The sequence below is a fragment of the Denticeps clupeoides genome, chromosome 18 (genome assembly GCF_900700375.1).
Source record: "Denticeps clupeoides chromosome 18, fDenClu1.1, whole genome shotgun sequence".
NCBI classification, from domain to species: Eukaryota; Metazoa; Chordata; class Actinopteri; order Clupeiformes; family Denticipitidae; genus Denticeps; species Denticeps clupeoides.
In genome coordinates this window covers 15,231,648-15,251,787 of record NC_041724.1, presented here as the reverse complement: position 1 = coordinate 15,251,787, position 20,140 = coordinate 15,231,648, and the positions used below count along the sequence as shown (strand labels likewise).

Genomic DNA, 20,140 nt, shown 5'->3' with positions numbered 1-20,140 from the left:
GGTGTCACCACAGAAATGATTGTACTTATATGGCTTTCAACCAGAGCTTTTAAAGCTTTATGCAACTCTTAGAAAACTGTCCTCATGAATTGGAAAAATAAAAATAATCTGAATACTCCATAACCTAGTGGGTGTGGAGGTCATGGTTTTGTCATGCTTTGTTATTGATTTGGGGGCATATGGTCTTGGTGCATCAAGGGGTTCCCTGGGGGTGACCTTCTTGTGGGGTATGGGTGCTAGGGCTGTAGTCCTGGCTGGGGGGGCTCTGGAGGCTCTTGAGGGGGTGGGGGGTTGCATGCAGCACTGCTGGGGATCCTGTGCTGGTGGATGTAGGTTATCGACCTGGTGGCTGCGCCAATCAGGGCCGGATTCAGGGTGGGCTTGGGGGCCTGGAGCTCTGCCTCCGAACTTGGGTTCTGGCAGGGTCTGGGGGAGTTGGGTCATGATTGGTGTGTCTCCGGAGCTGTGGCCTGGTGTATACATCCACTCTACAGGCTGGGCGGCTCCATTAGGGGTGGAGGATGGATCTATTGTCTTATGTTGTCCAGGAGTTTGCTGAATATTGCGGTTTGCCAACAATCATGATGTTTTCTGTTTGCCGTCTGAAGTTGGGGGCCGAGAGGACCTTCCTTGTACATCCATTTCACATTCCTGTGCTGGTTAAACATGGATAACACTCTCCAGATTATAACGTTTATTTCAGATTCTTTCTAGATCAGGGAAGTTATCATTAAAAAAGGAGAATTTCTGCAATCTCAAGGCGGTCCTCTGTGAACACTGACCAATGAGGACTCATGACATCCCTAGCATTACAATAGCTCTCCTGGCCAAAACACAAGCCTTCCGGTCATCAGTTCTGATGAAAACGGAGTTGTTTGGATGAAGGGATGTGACTTGCTCTGTGAAAGTAGGGGAGAATGATTCAAACCATGACCAAGCATGGTCATGGGGCATACAACATTACATTACACTACATATTACAGACATTTAGTTTAGTGGTAGGTGGCTTTCTAACCTGAGTAAATGATATTATGAGAAGAAAGAACTATATTAGAAATTCTGTAAAGAAACTGAAGGTTCCAAACATTTTCGAATATCCCAGTCTAGATCATCTATGGAACAAACTGAATACCTGGACGGGAGAGAGGTCATTGAGTGCAAAAAGACCGGTCACCACGTTGCCAGATTGGGTAGTTTTCAAACGTTGATCAAAAGAGCTTTTGGGTGTGAAAATGGGCTGGATCGACATCCGACATGCACTTACATTATTTCAGCTAATCTGTACCAAAACCCAAGGTGGTTATGGCTAATTACAAAATGTATTTGTTAAGGAAGCGGCCCCATAATCAGAAGGTTGCCGGTTCGAATCCACTGCTCCCCGGGCGCCTGTCATGGCTGCCCACTGCTCACCGAGGGTTTCGTTATGTCCAGTGTCTCACAATGATGATCACTTCGCTTCACTCATCCGTCTATACTTTGGCTGCATTATGATGAACGTCTGGTGAAAGTAAGGTAGAGTTTCCTAAGCATCTGGCAACACGACTCGCTGTAACGACGTGGATATTTTAAGCGGTTAAAAAACCACGCGTTTCTGAGGGAATGAACGCGTCGCGGCGGCCTTTTCCTCTGTTGGTTCGGCCACCGCCACAGGGAGGCGACACGGCTCCCGTTTTATAGCAGCTCGCGCGCTGCCGAGGAGCGACTCCGGTAAAAGCCCGAGGAGCGACACTCTCCACTCGGCGCCGGTAAAAGCCCGACTCTGTGACAGGGAATGGGGCGGCAAGTGTCGCTTGACGCGCGGCGTTGAGGAGAGGACCTCCCCGGACCTGCGCCTCTGGATGAGACTGGACGAGGAGCCGCTCCATCCAGCAGCAGAAGAAGAAGAAGAAGAAGAAGAAGTGGTCGGAGTTGGGATGCCGCGCATCATCAGTCATTCAGCAGTCATTAAAAAGTTGGCGACACTCTCTGCCGGGCAGCAGCAGCAGCAGCGGGGACACCTTCTCGTAAGTTTGTTCCCTCGGACCGGGGAAGCCACGTTTTGCCGAACGATGGAACTGTGAAGACGCGCTCGCGGGGAAATAACTCGCCCGGGACCGATTTCACGCCGACACCCTTCCCACGTCAAGTAAGCGGTTCCCTTATATTCCGTATTGTTGCGCTAATCCACCCGTGCGCGGTGGGGGTTCGTGAGAAAGTGTCCCCGACATTAGACCGTATTAATTATTGTCTCTAAACTGTCGGAAGCCCTGGAAATCCTTATATTTACATATATATTATATCTATATATTTTTTAGAGAAGCCCAGATGTGACGTTTGTGATGCTGCACATGCTGTCACTCTCCCAAACAAGGTCATTGTCATTTCTGAAGGAGTGCTGTGGTCTGATGATGACCTCACTACCTCAAGCCGTCCCTATCTGCTTGGAAACCAGGTAGAGCTGGACACAGAGCTTCTCACTCCCCTCCCGTGAATGGAGCTTTTTTTCTGGGAAGCGTATTATCGGAATGGATAGCTGAGTTCAGAGAGAGAGAGAGAGAGAGAGAGAGAGAGAATCTGGGCCGGGGTGCCGGGTCGTGGTGCTGAGCCCAGTGGTACAGATGTCAGCTGATCTCTGCGAGCCTCCGGCGAACGTCCTCAGCCGAGACTCCCGAGGTCCCGGTCCTGCCTCTGCTAACATTAAGAACAGATTACGCTCCATCAATAATGCCAAACCGGGTTACTATTCTTTATTGATACTTATTGATAGACTCCTTTCATGCCTAAACACACTTCAGAAATCATGCATGTCCATATGCACCGTTTCATCAAATCTGAGAACGAATGTGAGAATATTCAATATTTCCCCACCTCCTGCTTCCTACTTGGCTTGTATCTGTTGATTATGTTTTATTCATGTGTACGGGGTATTCTTGTAGTTCTCTCTACATAGATCATACACGAAACACCACTTATAGTGAAACTGAAACAAAACTGTATAGAAGCTGTGCAATGAAGAATGAATGAAAACACAAAGCCGCTGACAATAAACTTGACATTGAAGTTCCATGATGATAAAGAAAAGTTCAAATCACACCTGGATTATTTTTTTGTAATGCTTATCTACCTAACGGCCAATCGGAAGAGCCCATGTTTCACGCCAGGCAGATTTTGGCAGATTTTCCTGCTTCATGGACCCCCTGTGTCGTGCTTTATGGATCCAGGGTGCTGACTTTTGATAACGTGTCGGCCAAAGATTTATTCAGAGTGATAATTATGCGGAGCCCTCACGTCCGATCAGGGTGTAACGGGGCTTATGAATCTGGACAGTTATGAAAGGCAAGAGGGCTGATGGGAGAATGATGGCGACCCCCTGACTCCTGACCCGGGATAGTTAACCCGTCTGAGTCGTCAGGAGAGCCTCCGCTCTCTCGCTGCTCCTCCATCCGGCAGAGAAAACATTAAATAAAGAGAGAGAGAGAGAGAGAGAGAAATAAAGCACGGCAGCTAAATGAAAACAGATGGAGGCACAAATCCCCGAGTGAGCGCAGCTTCACACTGTCCCCACCCATTTATCACTGCCAACCTGCGCATCCTAAAGACCTCACTTCTAAAAGCAGCGCCTGCGTAGGTGTGTGCGCGGGGGTGTAGGTTTTCGGGGCGGATGGTGGGAAAAAGGGAATTTTTGTCAGCGAGAAGGAGCTCAGTGGGGTTTTACCGTCACCGGGCTGGAATTAGTTTCTGCCAGACACTTTCTCTCGTGTCGTTTGGGTGGCTTGTACGCCACTGTGCTGCGCTGATGTATGCAAGACCAGAAACTGAGTTGTCGTTAGGGCCGAGGATGGGAAGGGCGGGGCCTTTGGAACTGGACGGGCTGTTGGTTTAAGCATAAACCCACGCAGGGTCCGCCCTCGCGGCACTTTCACCGAAGGCTGGATTTATTTGTATCCAGCGCCGTAAGGTGGCATTTATAATTAACACCAGTATTCCTGCAAAATCCATAATTTAGAATGTACATTCTCAGTGCTAGAACAGTTCAGAACAATTCTGTCAGGGTTATTCAGGCTCTCTGTTCTGGAGATGGAAGTACAGCTGTTAAGTGCCTGTGGGTCAGTGAAATTTTAAAATGCAGATGTGAATTTTTGACTTTGGTTCTTCAAAAATTGTGCATAACGTGGTGATTTCAGCTGCTGCGTAGCAGTCAAGCATTAATACTTCATATCGATGGGTGAGGGCAACAAATAGATTTGGTAATGCATCCTGTCGCCTACTTTGATGATCCATCATCAACAAACTGATATCCAGTATTGGTGTACATACTGAGTTTTTTCATTCAGCACTTAAAACTGCGTGGAGGCTATTCAAAATCACAAATACGACACACGGATGAAACAAAGTCGCCACGCCCCCTCCTCAGACTTTTTTTTTACAAATTTTTATCTCGTCCCCAGTTCATTTCAGTAGTACACAGTAGTATTTACTGAACTCTCTTATAATAGAATATGAGGTATTTATAAATGCTGATAAATGCTGTAAATGGTATTTACATGTACATTTACATTTACAGCATTATCAGACTTACATTTATCAGCATTTATCCAGAGCAACTTACAATGAGCAACTCAGGCTTAAGTGTCTTGCTCAGGGACACAATGGTATTAAGTGGGATTTGAACCTGGGTTTTCTGGTTCATAGGCAAGTGTGTTACCCACTAGGCTACTACCAGCCTATAATAAGGTATAATTTCAAGGTAAAGATATAGACAAACATCTGTGGCAATAATCTGAACTCTGGCAATCTGTCTGCATGTTTGGTTTGGTCGTGGAAGGGGTCCTGAGATAATTGTAGTTAATTATATCGCATTATATAGGACGCTTTTTTTAGTTAAAACTTTGGGATAGGTTGCTTGTCAACAAATGGTAGTTGAGAAACCTAAATCTCATTTAAATTTAAAAGTTTAAAAGTCTTAAAATGTCCCAGCGTGTACATTTACATACAGCGTTCATTAGTGTTCATATAGTTTGTGATATAAATCTTGAAGTCTTGTTTAACCTTTTAAATTGAAAAAATAAAAGATGTGACCCAATAGTGCTAAAACAGTTAAGATGCCATCAAAACAGTGTGGGCATTGAGGTCACTAAGAGAACAGAAGTGAGAATATAAACTGTGTGTTGTAGACGGTTAAACAAGCGATCATTGCTGTCTGTTATCATTATTGTATGAGGTGGGTGAAGAATAATTTTTGGATGGTATTTGGCAGTGCAGCAGGACTGTGATATGTCACACCCTCCAGGATTTCATGACCTTCATACAATTCATTGTTTTTTTGTTCCTGTTTCCTAATTAAAAATCAAAGGCAAAGTGATCCAGTGAGAATAAAAGAGCAAGGTTCTGAGTAACCTTACCTCGAGCTCAAACAGTGACAAAAATTATTAAATATTGACTATACATAAAAATTATGTTGTTTCAGATGCATGACAAATCATTTGCATATTATGGCCAATAGTAAATAATAGGGATGTGTATTGGCAAGGATCTCACGATACAATACGTATCATGATACATGGGCCACAATACAATTATATAATGATATATTGTGATACTGTACATATTGCAATATTTTACAGTAAAGACGGAGCTGATATACAAGATGCTGTGTACGATCTGTGTGGATCACATTACATTAATAAATCTGCCAAAACAACATAACTCAGAACTGAACTAAATTTGGACTAAATTTGTATTTAGAAATATATTTGATGTCCCTGTATCAATACAATATCACTCCATAAAATATCATGATATAATGATATAATCATTTTCTAACACCCCTAATAAAAATGCTTCGGTGATGCCTGTGAACAATATGTCTCTGCTCCTATAGAAGAAAGCATAGGCTGCTGCATTTGCCATTTGACGTTGGAGATCGTGGAGAGATTTTTAGGCAGTCGTTGAATATGCTGAGTCAAACAAATGTAGGTTGATATCAAAGGCGTGCACACTGTGCACTATTCCTCTCCCCAGCCCACAAATGATTTAATTTGGGGCCGATCGGGAAGGTGTTTAACGAAACAGGGCCGGAGGTTGAGGCCGGACGGAGTTCTATATTTAATGGTGTGATTCATGATTAAAAGTCTCCAGGGAGCTTTAGGACACAGATGGGGCTAGTCTGAGAATTAAAAAAAAAAAAAACATTTCTCCCAGAGAGAATTTACGGAGCAAACATGGCTTTGATCCTGCTGAAGACGTCTCTTAAACAAAGTCTGAACTTGGCTTTGAGTCAAGCTGGAAAATGTCCGCCTGCAGCCCAGCACCTTCCAATTTGATGTTGCCGATAAAGCCCAGCGTGACACAGAAAAGTTGTAGGCCACAAAGTTAATAGCGGCCGCCTCGCAACGGCGATCAGGGCAAAATGGAGCCCAGTCATTATGGCCTATAAATAGAGCCCAGGATTCCATGGGAGGGCTTTAGTTGAGCTGTTGATTAAAGGAGGGTCCTCCTGCACCAGCATTTAATCAGATCATTTATTTATTTGTTTGTCTGTCTGTTTGTTTGTTTATTTATTTATGCCAGTGTAAATCTAATACTATCATGCCCGTCTGCCAGCAACATACCAGTCTCTTTCTCATTAGGCCTCTTTGTCGTGGTTGGTTACCAAGCTAACACCAGTAAAGACACAAATGTGAAAACAAAACTCGAAAGAAATAAAATATATAATGACAGGGAACTGAATATATGGAATGAAACCTGAATATATTGAATGTTTTTTTGATACACACTTTGTTTATATGGAATAAATGGCCGATGGGGATCGTATGTACTGCAGGTGTATTGCCGTACTGTATACTGCACTGGGTATACAGACAAAACGGTTAAGTTTCATTATGAGATGTAATCACAAGGCATTCTTTAAGATCTCAGAAAGGTTTGGGTTCGATACTGATTTTGTCGCTGTCTGAGACACTTGTGTACTTCTGAGCCACATTCATCCTGCAGCTGAGACTGCAATTTGCAGTTTTTTTTCTTGTGTATTTTCTTTTTCTGACGTCATGGTACATTCCAAGTGGGCGAGTCCATATGCAACATTACTGTTGTCATTGTTCTAATCACCAGCTACATTGAGCAATATACCGACTGCTCGTACCCTGACACAAGAAGTGAAAGTCAAGTGATTGTGACACACGGTGACACAACGAAATGTGTTTTCACCCTGAGTGAGCAGTGGGCAGCCATGGCAGGCGCCCGGGGAGCAGTGTGTGGGGACGGTGCTTTGCTCAGTGGCACCTTGGCAGTTTGGGATTTGAACCAGCAATCTTCTGATTATGGGTCCGCATCCTTACTGGCTAGGCCACCACTGCCCCTCTAGGCCACCACTAAGGCATCAGTGCCACCCATTCAACAGCAACCCAGGAACCGTTAACAGTTGTGTTATTACATGAAAGCTCTCCCCGTCACCCAGTGTCACCAGATGTGTTTTTGAATCTTTGGAGCAGCACTCCGCAGGTGTCGTGGATGTACATATTTTTTATTACAGAGTTGTAGGATGTTTTAATGAGACATATGGCGCTGCGCGTACTTTTATTTACGGCGAGCAGAAGAATTCGTTTCATTCCTGCTGCTGGAGCGAGCTCAGCGTGCTTCCTCTCTCAGAGGTGTTTACTAATTAGCCATAAAAATCTTCAAACAGCAGCAGGACATGAGAGATGGCTGTCTGAGGACAAGAACGGGACTGTGGAGGACGCTTTTGACTCATCTGTTTAACCCAGTCGCTCTTTTTATTTTTTAACGATTAAGTCATTACATTTTCTTCAACGCGGCCCCCGTCTGCCGCAACTCCTGACGCCTGCCCGTTAGCCCGTTTGTATTTTGCCTGAGATGAGCTGCGCAGAGGAACTGCGCTTTTCTCCCCCTGAAGCCAGGAACCTGCAGGGCGTCCCGTTAGCCATGAATCATTTTCAGACACCTCAATTCTCCTCATTTCACTTCACCCCGTCTCCACAAGACACCATTCATGCTGAAGAACACAACGGCCCGCTCCTGCTTTACAAAGCGCCCAAGTTATTTTTTATCACTTGCTAAGTAAGCATGTGGGAGCTGATTAGGGACATCAATGGGACAATAATCTGTGACAGTTTAGTGATATCTTTGTGCACTGAGCCGCTTGATACAATTTCCGCCTGTTTATAACTTTAATTTAAGTGTGATGATATGTCCATATGATGTAATTATGATCTTAATTTCAGGCCAATGCAATATGCTGGAAATTAGTTTAATTTATTTGTTTAAAATGCTGTTGACAAACCACTATCCTAATTATTTATCAATTTGTGGTGTGGAGCATGGGGATTTTGAAGAATGACCAAGTCATCTCCATGGCACTCACCATCTAAGCCTCTTTCATACACTTGCCTCATAAATTACATCCACAAGCTAAGCTGAGCCAAAATAAGTCCAATACATACGTCTCCGAAGAACTTCCAGAGCTTGGGGCTCCCAGTGATTAAGGTTTTGATGGGTTGTATTTATTATGCAGCATATTACGCTTATTACATTGTCTAAATTGAACGTGGCCCATGGTGTGGGAACGTTTAGAGTCTGCTGCTGTAGATGGTGCAAGAACTTGTTCTTCTCTGTCCTCGAGAGTACGGGGGGAGAGTATGGGTTTATTGAAGGTTTTATGATACACCTTCCGGCCAGTTGTACATCATCTTCTCAAGTGGAACTGCGACAGTAAGTGACTATCGCCCCCTGTGCTACACATTGGTATTACGATGCAGGGTAGACCAGTGGTTTTACACACATTTGACAATTTCCCAAGATGCATTTGATGATTTTACTAATCCTTTTTGCACATTTAAAAAAAAAAAGTTGTACACATTTCACGTTTGAAGGTAATATCATTAAAGTGATGTTCCACCTGGACCCCTCCTGCTGATTATGCATGCATGAACAGGCGTGAAGCAGATGGATTGGCCATTAGCGAAGTGCTGTAACAGCCCTCAAATCCGATCGCTGCACGTCCTGCTGCGCCGTACTGTGCTGCCGCGGCTCTTTCCTGGCGAGAGTGCTCGGACCGGGGCCTAAAGAGCCCGGCTGCAGGCGCTGATTTTATTACAAGTGGCTTAATGGTGCCGTGGTGCTCTGGATACACACGTCCGGCCCTGTCACTCAGGCTGCGGTGGCTGTGCCGGCCACCGTTAGCCCAGCAAGACATCTAGCTGGTTTCTTTAATTTGCTCTGCAAAATTTAGTCAGACCTGTTAGGTGCTGTGCATGTTTTTTTTTTCTGATGTACTTAAGAAGTTCAAATCTAAATTGGTTTGGAAATATCCCAGTACGAAAGGTCTCATAGTGAATTACTGCATCCAGGATGTAACTCCATACAGATATTAGGGGCAGATGTCCATCATTAGTAGGATGGAAGGGTGGAGACTGAGGTTTAAGTGGGCCCCGAGGCTTGGTGGAGCGGAATATGTAAGTATTAGGAATGGGATAGACACCTTTTTCATCAATAACAATACTCTAATGATAATTATTATAGACCAGCTTGTGTGCATAAACATATGTAGCTTTTTCTCATCTGTAAACAGCATCAGCAGATGGCGCCGTCTCTGATTCGCAGGCAGGATTCTTTTTTATTGGACCCAATCTTTTATGTGCAATTTTAAAAATATTTAAAATATTTCGAAGATTATGGTACAATGTGCTGAAAGGACATGTTCTTTTATTTGCAGCAATGAAAACGCCATTTAGGTTTTACCTGATCTGCAATGTCTATGTCATGTGTGGAGAACATTCAAAGAAAATCCACTTGTCATGCAAAGGAAGAAATAAAAACAACTCAGCCTGTGCAAGAGACATTATTTTGAAGCCGTGATAGACCTTATGAGTAATGCCACAGTCTGTTTTCTTTCCATCATAGCCTTTTAATGAGACCTTCACTACAAGATTTCAGTGCAACTCTTCTGTGTTTTGTACTTTGTATAATTGTTACATAGTGAAGACTTTTTCCCATGGCGCATAATGTGTCAATGGGAAGATCCAGGTTTTATTTGTGAAAACTGCTACCATAAAATGACCCATAGCCATACGGAGGTTCTGGTAGGTGGCTGGTAACTTTCTATACAAGGACTATAGATTATATATCACCCCCTCCAAAAGTTATAATTTTCAGACAGTTTCATGTAAATGTTAATGCCTCATTACCACATCAATGTAATAATATATATATATTTTTAGATATTACTGGTACATTTATAGGAATGCGTGGGGAAGTCACAGCTTCTCCAGCGGTGCCCTGGTGTGGTGCTGTGCACTATAAGCGAATGCACTGGAAGCATGCAGTTCACTTCATGCTTAATGTAAAAAAAAAAAGAAGAAAAATCTGCAATTACCACCATCACACAGTGTCTAATACTGAATCCCACCAACAGCGAAACAGAAACTTTGAAAGAGGTAGATGCGGGAAAAATAGAAGAGAAAAGCAGCATTACTCATCCGCTCTACAATCAGCAGTATGTAAAACCAGCAACAAAAGTACCGCATTAGCCCGAGCAAATAAGTTTACAAATTGACTGACACTGTGGGCGGTATCCTGGGTGAGATAATAACCACCACTGGCGCGTAATCATTTCTGGGCACTAATCAAGTGATTGATGCGTGGCAGGATGCCTGATAGCTGCCATTGACTTTTCTGTGTGTGTGTGTGTGTGTGTGTGTGAGTTTTAGTTGTGCTGGCATTGCAGCAGCCATCTTCCCCACGCATAGTTTTGCCATCATTTTGATTTTAAAAGGGACCTTGTTGCAAATCTAGTAGTGAATCTAGATTCTATTTTTTTACATTTACATCCAGAGCGACTTACAATCAGTAGTTACAGGGACAGTCTCCCTGGGGCAACTTAGGGTTGCTCAGGGACACAATGGTAGTGAGTGGGATTTGAACCTGGGTCTTCTGGTTCATAGGCGAGTGTGTTACCCACTAGGCTACTACCACCCTTTTATTTATTTTATTTTTTGCGAGGGTGGAGGTGTAATGTAAATGTAAGAGGTGGGGAAAGATATGTTCTGCTGTGGAGATGGTGATGCTAGAGCTGCCACCCGTCCCGAATTCTCCGGATGATCCCGACATATGGGTGATTTAGATTTTTCCCTTCTGGGGCAGCTCCAGTCCCGTATTCCACTGTAAGCAGGCAAACGTTGCAAACGTTGCCCTGAGTTATAGACTGTTTCAGGGGTGTCAAACTCATGGTGCGCGGGCCACATCCTGCAAAATTACTTTATACAGATCTATTATTATACACAAACTACAGATCCCATAATGCAATGCTTCAGTTGCCATGCCGAACGTGATCGTTACACTGCAGTTGAATCTGTACAAAGGCAGTTTGCACAAGGGATGTGCTCTATCATTGATTTCCTTTTCGATTCGATACCAAGTAAAATTCAGGTTGTTATTGGTAATACTGATAACTGTTTGGAAAATGTCAATTAAAATGTCCTGTGGCGCCGTGGGATTTCCCGGGGTTTGGGTGTTCGGGGGTTCGGGGGCAACCCTAGGTGATGCTGATCTCCATGCTGATCTCCACCCGAACTGTGGTCCCATCAGCCTCAGCCTTGAGAATTCACAGCCTTAATTTAGTTAGAATTGCTGTTTGCTAACAGTGTTAGTGTTCAATAAAAGCTGTGATGAAAATTTCACTTTGGTGTTAATTCCTGATGGGGCGGTTGCTGTCATAAACACCTTCATTAACATGGATATGAGATGAATCCCGGCTGCAGGTCCCACAGCCATTAGTACGATGCATTATGGAGAAATTCAGTCTTTTTGTGCCTAGAAGCTTTTTACCAGTCTCCTATGACTCACCAGTGGAACCGTTTCTTTCTGTTTGTGCCGTGAAGCAATTTCACACAACCTGCAACCAGCCTGAGCGTGTGTGTTTGCAGGGTGTGAGGTGTGAGCGCTACCAAAGGGCTTCTGTAAATGACAAGAGTATAATTTGTGTGGTGGAGTGTGTCCTTTTCTTGTGTGTGTGTGTGTGTGTGTGTGTGTGTAGCGAGGTATATAGTGGATGCAGTCCTGCAGCACTGTTTTAAGGATCTGTCCCCAGCCTTCATACAGTCATTAATCTGTCTTTAATGCTGCTAAGCATCTTATTGATCCTGGGCCTCTGTTATGATGCTGGATTTATGTGAGTTTTCAGTGGACCTGCACTGTGCAGAGTGACGCCATGCAGGTCTCTTTAACACTATACTTGCTATTCTATATTCTGTGTGGTCAGTTTACCCAGACAATCCTAGATTGGGACTGTCCTTAAGGACAGTCGCCTCTAATGTGTAGGATCTGCAAACATTTGCAGGAGAAAAAACAGGCAGCAAGGTCATGGAATCTCCAAAAGCCCTACACTTGTGGGTTGTTCCAGGCCTGCAGTGGCCAGGCTATAGCAAAAGTGGTCCGAGGAAGAAAAACCACTGAACCACCAAGATTACATCCTACAACACCTCAATCGTCCCTCAACACTGCTTTCCCGCACCATATCAGACAGCCCAGGGTCTTCTCTGGAGACCTTCATGTTCCTGGTAACCAGGACCTGAATTGAGAGGCAAACATCTCCTCATCGTCAAAAAGACCCAGCAAAGGATGTACTTCCTGAGACACCTGAGGAAGTCCAGTCTTCCACAGGAGTTCTACGCTGATCCAGTTCTGCACTGCTGTCATTGAGCCCATCCTGTGCTCCTCCATCACAGTCTGGTATGATGCAGCAAATCATCTCGGGCACAGGAACAGGCTGAAATGGACTGAACGGATGGCAGAAAAAGATCATCAGTGTTCCCCTGCCCTCCATCCAGCACTTGTCCCTCTCAAGAACCAAAAAAAAGGAATAATCATCAAAGATCCCTCACACCCTGGACACAGACGTTCTGACCTGCTGCCCCCTGGCAGACTATCTAGAAGGCTGTAGACTTGGACCAGCCGTGACTTTCCCAAACCCTCCTAAACAGCTGAACTGTCAAACAGTTACAAACCACATTACAACATTGCAAATGCACTTCATGTACATCCTTGTGTTTTTTTGTATGTAAGGTTTTTACTATGTTATATATTGTTGTTCTTTATACTGTGTTTGAGAGACACCATCGACCAGAAACAAATTCCTTTGTCACGATGGCTGGACATGGCGAGGAAGGAGGACGCATACGCACGACGTCACAGGACAGGGGTTTAATACATAATACACAGGACAGGGGAACATCACCAGACAATGACCCGATGGCGAACAGACATGTACAGGATTGTTTTATACAATGATACACAGGTGATAACAATCAGGGAACATTACACAGGACGAACATGAAACTCTGGTCCGAACTGCGGACCCGGAGTAACCCCTGCCGGACCGGATCATGACATCCTTATATGTGCTCACTCACATAGTTGACCAATAAACACTTCTGATTTATTGATGCTTGTGGGGCGAACAGCTCTGAATTAAAAGAAGAGCTACTAATAGCTTTAAGAGTGACTTTTTGTCATTGTGATACACAGCAAGCACAGCACACGGTGCATGGAATAGAATGTGTCCTCTGCATTTGGACAGCAGGCAGCCCGGGGAGCAGTGTGTGAGGATGGGACCTTGCTCAAGGTGACCACAATGAGCCCTCTAGGCTGAGGAGTGGCCCAATTTTGAGCAGACTAATTTTTTTTGTCTTTGACCTCTAAACTTACATTACAGTAAGTGCATTACACTTTATTGCATATGGGGCTATATACCCATGGATACACATGCTGACCCCTCTCTCTAAAGCACCCATACTGGCCATGTGAGCATCAGAATTGACCCACAGAGCAAATAAAAATGATGTCCTGGTCTGATGAATGACGTTTTCTGAATCACATTTCGTGACACGTCTCCTGCTTTGACACATGCCACCAACCTGTTACTGTCCAAGTACACACCTGTATAGAAACAGCATTCCCTGATGGCAGTTAACTCTTTCAGCAAGATAATGTGCTGTAACACTATAAAAATAGTTGAAGAATGGGTTCTGCTACTGAATGCTTAGTACTGAATGCCTACAGAGGTTTGCTGGGCAGTTTGTGGACGCACTCAATATACTCTGTGTATGGAGCACTATTGAAATGTAATGTAAGATCAGATGTAGAAAACAAAAATGAAAGCATTACCAATATCATAACATTGATGTCCTGACTACGCTTTTTTATGTGAATATCAATGTTAACGTGGTAGCGATTTTAGGCCTTAGTTTGCAGCTCCTTTTCTACATTCTGTCACATTACAACCAAAAACTGAAATGTATTTTAAATGGGCTTTACAGCTTTACAGATTTTTATTTGTAAAAAAAAATGTTAACACTATGTATCATCTTCCTACCACTTGACTTATACAGGGTGGGCCATTTATATGGCTACACCTTGACAATCCAACACAATGGGCAGCACATTGAACACATTATTTGAAACACCAAGCACATATACTAATGTGCCACAAACAGGACGTTAATATCGCCAACCATTCCCATTTTATTAAGGTGTATCCATATAAATGGCCCACCCTGTACAACCTATTATCATGGCCGTGATCCGGGGGCACATGTTCGAACACCGTGGGTAAGGGAACTGGAGGCACAGGGAGGCTGGAGGAAGCAGAGGTGTGGGGCAGCGGGCACACCACTTTGCTCTGGGTGGCTTTGGCATCGTCAGAAACGGCAGGAAGTAGGCGATATCAGTCCAAGGCAAAGGCTTGCAGTGGAGGAATAAATCATAATGAGCATGTGGCATCTAAGATGGCCGCCGGATATTTATGTCCGATGTCGACCCCGGCATTGACTACTTCCCTTGGATGTTCGTGTCCCTCCTGTGGGCCCGGTGGTGGAACGGCATCGGTGAGGCATCCTGGGATAACCAGGTGTTTTGTGTCTGTTGGAAAATCATATGTCCTCACCCAGGTGACCTAGCCGAAGTCCCCGGTAAAATTTTGAACAGGCTGCTTCCTTGGCACATCTTACACCTGTCCACAAAGGGGAAAAGGGCTGGTAGTTCTTGAATAAACTGACAACCCACACAGAAAGTAGAGCATCCTTGGTGGATGTAATAAATGAGGTGAAAGACGGGCAAGCACGCACGCGACTGTAGCTTTTATGTTCTTGTTTTTCTTGCCCCTTGATGAAAAATGGCCACGTGCCATGGAAAGGTCACCACAGAAACAAAATCAACTGATTTGGTATTTTGTCTATCAGTGCACTGAGGATTATTTTGGTAGAATGGTGTTGCGCATGGGGTTTGTATAAAATTGTGATCAATGAGGACACTAAGCTGCATTTTGTATTTAAATTGGCTTTTAGTTTGATTGATCAGACCTTTGGGAATTTGGGGGTCGGTCACCCCCACACACATACCCCACCCTCCCCCACGTCCATGTGCCTGCACGCTGCACATGGTTTCTAATGGTTCTGATGGGTCATCAGACACATGGCTGTGTGTGTAACAGCTGTTCATTACATGCACTATTGAAGCATGGCAGGGTAAATTTACAAATCCGAGTTCAAACAGGCCTTATCTCAAACACAGGGACCAATTAAGAAAGTCGTCTTAATTTGGATTTTGATATGAGCGTATAAATGCTATTAAATTGAGATGCACAAGGAGAATCAGTTGGCATGGTGCTGCATAGAAATGGTGGGTCTTGTGTATATAGTACTTTTTTTTAGCAATGTTGAAAAAGTATAAAATCTACTCCAACCCATTAGAGCTCAACAGAAAAACAACCAAATGCAAAGCAAAGAAATGTTGCACACAATATATATACACAGTATATATAAGACCTTAGAGCTGTTCATTGTGCTTCCACATTATGTGCACATGGTTCTGTCACATACAGCCAAAGGGTCTTGACCTTGGGTTTCATTTTATGTTACTTGTTTTTAAATGAATGTCACTTCATGTCTTTTGCCTCCATTGTTACATAAAATTACAACCACAAAACAAATCTCCAAGGTAATATACATGGACGTTGCAGGACCTAAAAGGCCATTCAATCAGTCTGGCTAAATACATTAGCTGATGTTAATTCTGAGGTGACAGGGTAATCAATGTCTGGCAAAAGCATGTGACGAAAGTGTCAATAAAATGAAATGAAGTGAAATAAATCACAGTGGCTGGAAATAATGGTTTGCAATTCTAGACATCTGATCTGATCCTGCACAGCAGAATTTCCATCATAAATGGAGACAGGAGGCAGAATACAGATGTGTGAGGTGAGTTTTTAGTGCAAGCATGGAAATACCAGAAAGAGAACAAGGAGATTTAAACAAACAAACCAACAAAAAAGATGAGCTAAGATCGTCTAAATGGAAAAACACAGCAGTAGATTTCATGCAGTTATTTCCAGTCTGGCATTTTGACTGGCCGAGAAAAATCAAAATTCATTTTATTATTGCATTGTTCACATTGTCGTAATGTCACATGACTAGGTGCTGCTAAAGAAAAAAGCATAGGATAGATCTATGGTGTGAATCATCACTGGTCTCGCGATTCAATTACAATTATCAATTGTCACATGACACTCAGAGATTGTTAAGATCAGCTTTCCCTTCATTCCAGCTTTGTGTGTGTTCTTCAAAGGGGCAGAAAAAACACTCACCCGCTTAGATTCTATTGGTCACGCGTAAATACGTCACGGTGCACAAATTTCAACGAGGCCTCTGAGTACCGTGCCGCGCAGTGTGAAACTCCGACCCCGAGCGGCGCTGTACTCAGATCAACACCCCTAATACATGGTGGTGTGGCATTGTTTTCTTGCATAATTAACAATTGTAACGCTCTATTTTTACTCTAATTCCATCAATATGTTTGTCTGTCATGGCTTTAATTTCACACACATCACATGATCCATTATTGGCAGTTTTTTTAAGAGCTAGTGTGCCACACTCGTAACACAAAAAAACATAAAATAAAACTTGTCATTACTAATTAAATGGCTGGTTGGGACCACATATAAAATGTATTGTGCTACAAAAAACTTGTGATAAAGCGATTGAACTGAATACTAGAATGAGCAACAGAAATCAGTATACAGAACACACTGCTGATGAAACAAACAAGTATTTTGAATTAGTTTTGTTTAATTATGTGATATTTAATTGTGAAAAATTTACAGATTTTGGAAAACTTAACAAAAAATGGTTTAGACCCAATCCTGAAAAATTTAACAGCGATACCCTTGAACTTAAAATGTTGCGAGTTCCTGTGGTGCGAACATGACAGAAATAAAGAAAGCATGAAACTTATGTGGAAGCATTTATTTGACAAGTTTATTGGGAACTTAAAATGAACTTTCCTACATGAGTTCAGCTTCACTGGGCTCCTGCTGCACCATGTGTGCCATGTTTTAAGGCAAGATTTGCTAAGCTCGTTGCTAATTACAACACATTAGCAGCCTCGTGTGCCTGTGGGGGTGGCCTATTTGGAAGCGTATCTATTGACAGCCCCCTTTGCTGATTCTCGTGACCTGGCTTCCCATGCTTGTCTCAGACCCACGGTCACAATTAAAAAGATCTGATCTACCATCAATGTTCGAAATATTTTGTCCCATCAAGAAAGTACAGACTGAGATTTTTGCCTTTAAGAGCAAACATCTATGAATGGATAGGCAGAATACATTCGAAATATGCAGATTTAAGATATTTATGCACTGATTAGGTGTTAATAGTGATGTTTGGTCACCCTCTGAAAAAGCCAATTTCTGTCAATTACACTGAAATATTTGATAGTTGTATATTCATGCAAATGCAATTAATTAGAAATGGATTTTGCTGAGCCGTTTAAACATGCTTGCAGTAGAAATCTCACCAAATTAAAGAGTAGCACTGAGAAAACATTGTGGACTAACACAAGTGGACTTAAAACTCATTTTGTGTATTATTAACAGGCAGGACACACTGGCCCCAGTATTGCAATTCCAGCGGTTTGTGTACAACGCGTAAGAGCTTTCAAGGTGGATAGTTGCCTGAACTTCTGCTGACGTGGCTTATCAAATATTTACTCTCAGTTTTTTTGAACATTTCGGTCCTTTTCATTAATAGCACAGCAAAAATCACGTCCACCACTGAACTCCACAGCAGCTACCCAGCTGCAGAGAGAAGTAAGTGATTTAAAGAAAATATTAAAGAACATGCAAGCTCCCCAGGAGCATCAGATGAAGATATGCATTGGTGGGTTTTCAGAGTTGGAGCTGCAGATATATTGCTGTTAATTGGAGAGAGAGCGAATTTCTTTAAATAGACACTCATTATATTCTACCACCATATTAGTTATGAAATGGGAAAAACTGCCCCAAGAAGTGCAACAAAGAACTGAGTGGATTTCAGATATTTACACATTACACACAAATGATGCAGATAATATAATATTTTAAAATGATTTGTCTACTTGATGTTATTCTTAAATTTCATGTGATATTCGGCTTTATTTATGTATTAAAAAAAACTGCTAAATGTGATGTACATGTGTTTTCATGTGTTTGAATTTGCCAAAGTTGACTTTTTTCATGTTGTCATTATGAGGAGTTGTGTGTAGAATTCTGAGGAAAGAAATTTGATCTGTTTTTGAATAAGGCTTCAAAATGTGTAAGAAGTGATGCGCTGTGAATACTGCAGTTCAATTTATAATGAGTGTGGATTGTATATTTGGGTTTGTATTTTAACCTGGGCTACATTGAAAACAGCAAATTTAGGTGTAATTGTTCACAAATATTAAGTCTTAGTGCCGTCTGTCCTAAAAGATCCCTGTCGCACCACCACTACTGCGATTTTGATCAGTATGCAGCTTCTGGCTCTTCTGAATATTCTAAAACTGTTGACTGAACCGCAGCAGCAGGACCTGCAGGCCTAAAGTTACAGTATATAAAATTCCTGCTCTTATCCTAATTGGGATCAGCGGTGAGGTAGGATTAATATTGCCTTCGAGGGAATAATTATTTAGTTTCCGCTCACAGTAATGCGAGTTCTAAGGGTCTTCAGCCCAGGCACGCCTGCTTCACTATGTAACTCTGCACTACATAAATCATCCACAATTCACACTTCATTTTAAATTCACTCAAATTTGACATTTTATTGGGAAAGACCAACAAAAAGTAGTGCAGAATTGTGAAGTTTAAGGAAAATGGCATGTCATATTTTACAAAGACATGGAGAGCTGCTGTGAACAGCAATTTTCAAGTCCTGCCTCAGGTTCTCGAACAGGATTTATGTCTCACGTGTGTGTTATTTCATAGTCCTGTGTCTTCAGAAATGAACCCCCAGAAGAAGAGTTTGACATCAGGTAGCCTACATGCTACATGGAGAGAAATCCAGGACATTGTATGGAAAGCTCAAGCAGCATCTGCTTCAGGACCAAGCGGTACATCCTATGAGCTATATAAGAGATACCCAAAGGTCTTATGCATATTAAGGAAGCTGCTGCGAAGGATCTTGGGAAAGGGCATAATTTCAGCAGCACGGAAGATAGCAGAAGGATGCTTTCAACCTAAGGAATTGGACTCCTCCACAATTGACCAGTTTCGCATCATCTCTCTTTTGATTTTCTTTTTCGTCCTGACAAAATGGCTGAATACTTTTATGGTTAGTAATAATTATATCTATACATCAGTCCAGAAAGGTTGTATCCCGGGTTTTTCAGGGTGTCTTGAGCACACAGGCATCCTCAGCTAGCTAATTAAGGAGACCTAAGAGAATAAAGACAACCTAACTGTGTTCTGGCTCAATCTGGCCAACACCTATTTAGCAATTCCCCATGGCCTAATCAAGGCAGCAATGGAGCATTACCATATTCCATACCATGTCAGAAGGTTGCTGGTTCGAATCCCGATCTGCCAAGGTACCACTGAGGTGCCACCGAGCAAAGTACCGTCCCCACACACTGCTCCCCGGGCGCCTGTCATTGCTGCCCACTGCTCACTCAGGGTGATGGGTTAAATGCAGAGGAAAAATTTCACTATGTGCACTGTGTGCTGTGCTGCTGTGTATCACGTGTGACAATCACTTCACTTTCATCAAAGCCAACTAAATACCAACTACTTTGAAGGATTCAAGTTGTGCTTTCAGACCAGCCATTATACAACTCATTGGCAGGACCTGGAGAAGAACATTAT

General features: G+C 42.9%; 1 protein-coding gene across 2 annotated transcripts in view; it reads left to right on the top strand.

The window, feature by feature from the left end:
- Nucleotides 1-1,647: 1,647 nt before the first annotated feature.
- Nucleotides 1,648-20,140, top strand: part of il1rapl2 (interleukin 1 receptor accessory protein-like 2) — a 229,673-nt gene continuing 211,180 nt past the window's right edge. Inside the window, exon 1 of one of the 2 annotated variants that reach the window (XM_028960794.1) lies at nucleotides 1,648-2,003. The gene's annotated coding sequence lies outside the window, so the exon portion shown is untranslated. Of the gene's footprint in view, nucleotides 2,126-20,140 lie in introns of both variants that reach the window. The other variant, XM_028960793.1, reaches the window with a different exon arrangement.